Below are 8,430 nucleotides of genomic sequence, written 5' to 3' on the forward strand. Positions count from 1 at the left end.
TTAGTTGCCTGTAACTCTTTGTGTAGGGCTGAGGCCCCATGAACTTCCCCCATCCACTTTGGATTGTCCTTGTTCAGCTCATGTTTAGACAGTCATGTTGGTGAGACTGTATGGCTAAAGCTTCTGATATTATTAGAAGACACTGTAAATTCCCTGATCCTCTCCCCTCTCTTCCAGAATGTTCCCCCTAGCCTTTGGTTAGGGATTGTGCTGGTTAATAAAATGGTAACTGTAGGTTCTTCTCCAAGATCCATGACTTTGCTAGCCCTTCACGGTTGTCTAGGTTTGCAGTACCAGGCATGATTTCCCTCTTGTTGAACAGATCTGAAGTCCAACTAGAGAGCTGTTGGTAGCTAGCACGTTGTGTGCGCCACTACTGCACCCTTAGCGTGTCAAGCCAGGCTGGTTGTCTTGAGTCACATGAGTTATAGCTAGGTAGGGCTTTTGGTTGCTTCCCTTCTTTGGAAGCTTGCATAGCACTGACTTGTACCATGAAGCTAGTCTTCAGGTCAGTTCCAGTTAAGGAACCTGTGTGTCTGAAGTGATGGTGTCTCACTTCTGAGGGACAGCCAAGGGCAATAGCAATAGGTGGTATAAACAATCATACCCTTAGCAAATTATCTTTTTTTAAAATATTTATTTATTTATTATGTATACAATATTCTGTCTGTGTGTATGTCTGCAGGCCAGAAGAGGGCACCAGACCTCATTCCAGATGGTTGTGAGCCACCATGTGGTTGCCGGGAATTGAACTCAGGACCTTTGGAAGAGCAGGCAATGCTCTTAACCACTGAGCCATCTCTCCAGCCCCAGCAAATTATCTTTTAAAAAGAACCCTATAATACATGATTCTGTGTGTAAATATGGATGTATAATTTAAATGAAGTTTAATTATCTGAGCTGACAGTGCTCCTTCTAAGAGCCAAAGACCCCCTAACAAAACCACCAAGGCCAGACATGAGCAGCTGCCTTTGGGGCTTTTGGTGAAGTTGTCCAAGAGACTCCCAAAGCACCTTAGTTTTGGAGATGGGGGTCTCTCCCTGAACCTGAAGCTTTTTGATTTTGCTAGACTGATTGGCCAATAACCCCCAGAAATCCTCCTGTCTCTGCATTTACCAACAGTGGGGTTACAGATGGGCTCTGCAACTCTTGGCTTTTTCTCGTGGATGCTATCATGTTTGCGTGACAAGTGTTTTACCAGCCCCTGGGGCATCTTTTGTAGGATCATTAATCTCATCATGAGGGCCCTACCCTCATGGTCTGATCACCTCCCAAAGACCCAGCATCCTAGTACTGTCCCTTAGTGGTTCGGATTTCAATGTGATCCGAACCCAGCAGTCTGTCAGGTACGACTACATAGGTTTCTGCTGTGAACATTTTGTTCCGCTAGAGCTGCCAATGGTTGCGGACATGGTGGGTGTGCCAAATTCACTTCTGTGGGTTGTGTGCCCTGTGGGGACCTCATGTGGAAGACAGCTTTGGCCTGAGTGGTTTATTGTGGCAGTTTGCTAACAAAGGAAGAGGAGTGCATGGAGTGCCTTGTTTTAATCTTTGTCTTTTCCAGTTTTTGGTCTTGTTTTTTGAGGCAGGGTTTCTCTGTATAGCTTTGGAGCCTGTCCTGGAGCTCGCTCTGTAGAACAAACTGGCCTCGAACTCACAGAGAATTGCCTGCCTCTGCCTCCCGAGTGCTGGGATTAGAGGCGCGTGCCACCACCACTTGGCTCCTTTTTAGTGTTTTATGGTGATCACTTTTGTTTGGGGAGACAGGATCTTGTGAACCAGGCTGGCCTGGAGCTTATAGTCTTGCTCAGCCTCCCTAGTGTTGGTTATAGAGATTTACCACCATGCCTGATTACTATGGTTTCTAAGTGGCCGGGGCAGTGATGTCCCCAGAGAAACATCTCTTACGGTTGTGCCCTGTGGACTGATCTGGCCTTAAGACACTGCCCCCCACCAATCCATCTTAAGTTCTGGTGTCAAGAGGAAGCGAGTCACTCTTGGTAGAATGATCAGGGAATATTAATAATTCAGCAAAATGGAATAGTTAAGAATGCAGAGACTCTGCATGGAGTTGAAACTGCCACTGTAGACTTGAAAGTCCCCATCCAGCTCACACAGTGAGATCAGGCGGGGAAGAATAGGCCAGGGGACAGCCAGGATGAACTCTATGCCGACTCTGTACTGTGCTGTGTCCAGAGCCTGGGCCTGTGTGGTAGCTGAGGACAGTCAGAGGCATGCACCATGGCCTCCACTGCTGTAAGAGAGAGCACTGTGTGACAATGTCAGATGTGAGCACTTCTAACAGGTGCAGAACAGGGACCCTTAGGGTGGATGTGGCCTAGGGGACACATAGCGCGTGGAAACAGCCAGAAGAGCACACACAGCAGAAGGCTGCTGGAAATAGAACCTGCTCGTGGTATATGAGTCGAGAAGAGATATATTTGTAAAACACGACAGGTGGGGGCCCCTGCAGCCATTTGCAGGGGCCCCCAGAGGGTAACAGAATCCCAACACTGGCTGTCTCAGGACAGACGCTTAGGAGTGAAGAGAAGGGAGCCTCTGTGGGAAGGGCTGGACTGGAGGGGCCTGGCGCTCTGGTCTGCTGGTGTGGGCAGTGCGAGCACAGTTGAGGGGTCACAAGAAGAGGGCCCCGCCTAGAGCTTTCACCTTGGTTCTCTTGATTCCATTCTCTGCGGCTCTCTGTGAACCCCGGCTTCCTCAGCTGACAATGGGGTATCCGTGGTATTGCGGTAGGCATCATGAGAAATTATATACAACAGTTAGAAGAACGGCTCCATGCCATGGGGGTGGCTTGTGTTAGTATCAGGGTGTCCCTAGCTTGCCCCAGGAGTGGTTTTTTGCACCTGGGATCACTGTGAATGGGGTTCATACTCAGAACCACCTCTGTCTGATTGTAAGGGGTGTCACATGGCCTTAGTGCTCACCTTGTTTCTGGGGCGGCCAAGCGCTCTGAGTCAGACATGATGCCCAGCTAAATCGTGGGGTTTCCAGAGTCATCTCTTCAGCTTGGTTCCTGTTTGTTTGTTGTTTTTTTTTAATCCTCGTTTATTTTTTTTATAACATTTAGCCCCCAAATTGCCTTCAGCCCTCCTAGAAATAGGCAGTTGTACTGCATAAGTACATTCCCCACCCCGCGTTCACTCAATAGAAGTGAGAGAGCCACCTGCCCGTATCCTGTTATACCTCAGAGGAGGTATAAGCAGTAAAAGTTCTGCCTTGAACAGGGGAGGGTGTGCAGCCTTCCCCACACCCACATTCAAACCTACAGCCCTGTGTATTCTATGTGAACTTCCTGCCAGTGAGTTTTGTCCCCAGCCCCTGTCCAGTCATGCCCCTGTAGTATGCCTGGCACTGTGCTAGGTCCTTAGTAAATGCAAGACTGCTGTTAGGGATGCAGTAGCAGGACCATAGAATTCTGGGAAGCGGACCCTGTGAGCTCTGCTAATGTGTTCTGGGAATACAGACCCTAGGCTGCTTTGGGCTTCTGGGATGGGTCTGGGGACATCCCAGGGGAAGGATCTGGGAACTCAGGTTGCAGGGGCTAACTGGAGGTGTAGGACCACCTGGGGAATCAGTCTGTAGCCCTATGGAGCCATATGAAGGACCCACAGACAAGGCGTCCCTAGGACAGTCTCCCAGTCTGCAGGCTCTCCAGCGCAAGTGTCCTGGTCATCTCATGCTACAGGAGTGTAGCACAACCCCCTCAATGTTTTCATCCCAGCACTCAAGCACTTCAGCAGCCAGTGCTTATTTCTCAGTCTGGGAGTCAAATGAGCTGTCACCGATCTGGGCTGTTTCCAGTGAGCTCTGGTTGACTTTGTAGTGTGACTGGGTTTTAAAAAAATCTATCCCGTGTGACCAGTGACCACATAGGGCCTGTCTGACTTGGGGCGATGGGATCTGAGTGCAAGGAGCTAACTCAGTCATACAGTATGTCAAGTCATTTATTTAGTATTTAGTATTGTTTCAGGAGTGAAAACTTGAATGGAGTAACTCAGCCTCCTCGGTGGTGGGTGTCATTCATTCCCTGAGCAAACATTTACTGGGAGTCCTCCATGTGCCAGGCTCTGTTGCTGCTGGGGGAGAGATGGGTCTTGTCTTCAGGAAGTTAGAACACACTGACAGCTGCATCTGCCATTCGTCATTTAGCTACACTTGAGATCATCACTGCAAAGAGGATTACAACATGCGAGCCTCCAGCTGTCAAAGAGCCTGGCCTTGTCTATAGGGGAAGAGATGACTGAACTCAAACTGAGTAGTTAAAGTTCCTGAGAACTAGGGAGGAGCAGGGTGGTGGTGGTGTTTGCCTTTCATCCCAGCACTCAAGAGTTAGAGGCAGGTGGATCTCTGAGTTCAAAGCCAGCCTGGTCTACAGAATGAGTTCCAGAATAGTCATGACTGTTTTACAGAGAAACCCTGTCTCAAAAAAACAAAACAAAACAAAACAAAAAATTAAGCAGGAAAGTTGTGTCTGCTTGTACACACTAACCACTCTAATGCTGAGGCAGGAGGATTACAAGTGCAATGTTAGCCTGGGCTACATAGTGAGTGAGACCCTGGTTCAAAAAATGTATGTGATATAATAAAGTCAAAAAAGAAAGAAAGGCAAGTAATCCTTAGGAAGTTTATACTGGGCTAGCAAGATGGATGGCTCAGAGGGTCATCTTGCCACCAAGCCAGATAACCTGAGTTCAATTCCCAGATGGTGGAAGGAGAGAACTGATCCCTACAAGTTGTCCTCTGGCCTCCATATGTGTACCATGATGTTCATGTGTGTATGCACACATGTAAATAAACAAATGTTTTAAAAAATAAAGCCACAGGAAAAGTTTAAGAAGCTTAGTGCTAGCCAAGCTGTCCTTCAAAGTGAAGGAATGGCTAAGGGGCTGGAGAGGTGGCTCAGTGGTCAGGATCTTCCAGAGAACCCAGGTTCTAGTTCCAGAACCCACGTGGTGACTCACAACCATGGGCAATTCTGGGTCCAGAGAATCTAGGGCCCTCTTCCGGCCCCTTTTGACGCCAGGCCCACTTATAGTGCACAGACATGCATGGAGGCAAAACACACATACACCTAAAATAAAAAGTAAATAAATAACATGCAGGAGAAATTAAAACATTTCAGATAACTTATTTTTAAAAAAATAATGTGTAGTCGGGCAGTGGTGGCGCACGCCTTTAATCCCAGCACTCGGGAGGCAGAGGCAGGCAGATCTCTGTGAGTTCGAGGCCAGCCTGGTCTAGTTCCAGCTAGTTCCAGGACAGGAACCGAAAGCTACGGAGAAACCTGGTCTCGAAATAAAAATAAAAATAAAAAAATGGGTAGGGGCTGGAGAGATGGCTCGGAGGTTGAGAGTATTGCCTGCTCTTCCAGGGGTCCTGAGTTCAATTCCCAGCAACCACATGGTGGCTCACAACCATCTGTAATGGGGTCTGGTGCCTTCTTCTGGCCTGCAGACATGCACGCAGACAGAATATTGTATGCATAATAAATAAATATAAAAAATTAAAAAATAATGGGTAGTAGGGGGCTGGAGAGATGGCTTAGCAGTTAAGAGCACTGGCTGATCTTCCAGAGGACCGCGGTTCAATTCCCAGCACCTACATGACAGCTCCCAACTGTCTGTAATTCCAGTTCCAGGGGCTTTGATGCCAATGCACATAAAAAAATTTTTTTAATAAAAAAAAAGAGAATTGGCTGGGTAATGGTGGCATGTGCCTTTATTCCCCGCATTTAGGAGGCAGAGGCAGGCACATCTCTTGAGTTTGAGGCCAGCCAAGGCTACACAGAGAAATCCTATTTCAAAAAACCAAAAAAGAAAGAGAAAGAAAAAAAGGAAGGAAGGAAGAAAGAAAGGGAAGATTTGAGAAAATTTGTGATTAGTAGATATATCCTGTAAGAAATTCTAAAATGAATCCTTGGGCCGTGTTATAAAAGATACTACAGAATGACTCAAATCCATGTGAGAAGATAAAGAACATGTTGCAAGACATAAATACATTTTGTTTATAATTCTCCTATCTGATTAGTAAAACCACTGTATAAAGAAATAATTATAAAACTGCTAATAGGCTTATGCCATAAAAAGCTAATTTGTATAACAAGAATAGCCCAGGGAAGAGGAAGGGAAGAAAATTAAGTCGTGTTCCACTCGACAGGGGCAGGCTTGAGAAGTCATTGCTAGGTTGTTCATCAGTGTGCAGACATTATGGGGCATGCACCCTGAGTTTATCATTGTGCAGACATTATGGGGCATGCACCCTGAGTTTATCAGTTCATCAGTGTGCAGACATTATGGGGCATGCACCCTGAGTTTATCAGTGTGCAGACATTATGGGGCATGCGCCCTGAGATGGCTACAGTCTCACTAGGTGACGTGGCTTCATGAGACGGCTGTGGTGTGTGTGGTCCTTGTCGGTTGAAACAACATTATGCAGCACGTGACTGTGTAGTGGAGCAAAGCTTCTGTATTTTATTGAAACTCAATCAGTGTTAATCCAAGCTAGGTGGTTATGAATTAAAATGTTAATTAAACGGACTGGGGATGTGGCTCAGTGATAGAGAAATTGCCTATCATGTGTATAAGCCTGGGTTTGATCCCTAGTAACACACACACACACACACACACTGTAATTAGCATTATAATCTACAATTATAATCTCGTAACCAGTTAGGAATTAGCTTAAAATGTAATAAACGATGGTTAATGAACAGTTAGGTTAGAAAATATCTAACAAGGGGCCCAATTAGATGACTCAGTGGTAAAATCCCTTGGCTCAAGGCCTGACCACCTCACTTCCGTCCTCATGGGTGGAGGGAGAGAAACAGTTCTTGGAAGATGTCCTCTCTCTGACCGCCACATGCCTGCCATGGAATGTACGTGTTCATGTGCAACTATGTGTACGTGCACACATGCATATACAATGCATGTAAAAGAGAGATGAAATGCCTATAAAATAGCAGATAAAATAAACTTTAAGACAAAAAATGTGACTGAGAACATAGTGCAGTGGTGGGGTGCTTGCCTCGCATAAACAACACCTGTACCGTGGCAGGGGTGGGAGTGGCCAAGGCTGGTCAACACCTGTACCGTGGCAGGGGTGGGAGTGGCCAAGGCTGGTTAACACCTGTACTGTGGCAGGGGTGGGAGTGGCCAAGGCTGGTCAACATCTGTACTGTGGCAGGGGTGGGAGTGGCCAAGGCTAGTTACTAGAGGGACTAGGAAGATGTCTCAGTGGGTGGGATGCTTTTGCTACAAAGATGAGGGCTTGAGTTCGCTCCCCAACCCTCATGTAAAAGCTTGGCATGACCATGCATGCCTAGAACCCCAGTGCTGGGTGGCAGAGAAAGGAAGATCTTGGGAGTTCACTGGCCTTGCCTAAATGGAGCAGGTTCAGGTTCAGTGGGAGACCTTCAGCCTCAAGAGAATAAAGTGGAGAACATTAGAGGAAGACACTTGATGTCCTCCTCTTGGCCTCCCATGTATGCACTTGGGTGTGTGTGCACAGTGATTTGTGCACACACCCATTACATATACATCATTACTGAAGTGAAGAGGACATTTAAGATGCTAAATATATATATATCAATAACTGACCCCCAAACTACTATAGAGAGCAAAATTAACAGGGAAGATGGGAGAAATGGGAAATTCAACAATGATAGTTGCAGGCTTCAAGGTCTTTTGCTTTATATTTAGTTAATTATTTTATTATTTTTGAGACAATATCTCACACTAGGTAGTGCTCATTGGCCTGGAACTCCCTATATAGACCAGGCTGGCCTCAAACTCACAGAGATCCACCTGCCTCTGCCTCCTGAATGCTGGGATTAAAGACACCACCACTACACCCTTGTTGTATGGCACAGTCTGGCCTTGAACTTGCAACCCTCTTACCTCACCCTCCTGAATGCTGGGGTTACAGGCATGTGCCACCATTGCTGGATTTGAGGTTTTGTTTGCAATGGTGGATGCACATATAGGCAGAGGATCAATAAGGAAAAAACACTTGACATTATAAACCAACGAGGCTTACCAGACATCTATAGATTATGCTACCCACAGCAGCTGGGGCTTCATAATCGTACACAAAGCATCGTCCAGGAGAGACTACATGCTAGGCTTGAGAACACAGCTCAATAAATTTAAAGGGATTGAAGTCATATAAAGCATGTTCTCTAACTCTCCTGGAATATAAGTTAGGGCATCAAAGCTGAAGGAAATTGGGGAATTCATAAACATGTAGAATCTAACTTCCTCCAAATACTAAAAGGAGAACTCACAAGTGAAATTAGAAAGTGCTTTAAGGAGAGGGGAGGGGAGGGAGGGAGAAAGAAAGGAGGGAGGGAAGGAAGGGAGGAAGGGAGGAAGGGAGGAAGGGAGGAAGGAAGGAAGGAAGGAAGGAAGGAAG

The 8,430-nt window shown here is 46.5% G+C and overlaps 1 protein-coding gene across 2 annotated transcripts in view; it reads left to right on the forward strand.

The window, feature by feature from the left end:
* The window catches only part of Rph3al (rabphilin 3A like (without C2 domains)), a 145,311-nt gene that overhangs the window by 15,862 nt on the left and 121,019 nt on the right, over nucleotides 1-8,430 (forward strand). The gene's annotated exons all lie outside the window — the stretch shown is intronic.

This window comes from Microtus ochrogaster, chromosome 7, assembly GCF_000317375.1.
Source record: "Microtus ochrogaster isolate Prairie Vole_2 chromosome 7, MicOch1.0, whole genome shotgun sequence".
NCBI classification, from domain to species: Eukaryota; Metazoa; Chordata; class Mammalia; order Rodentia; family Cricetidae; genus Microtus; species Microtus ochrogaster.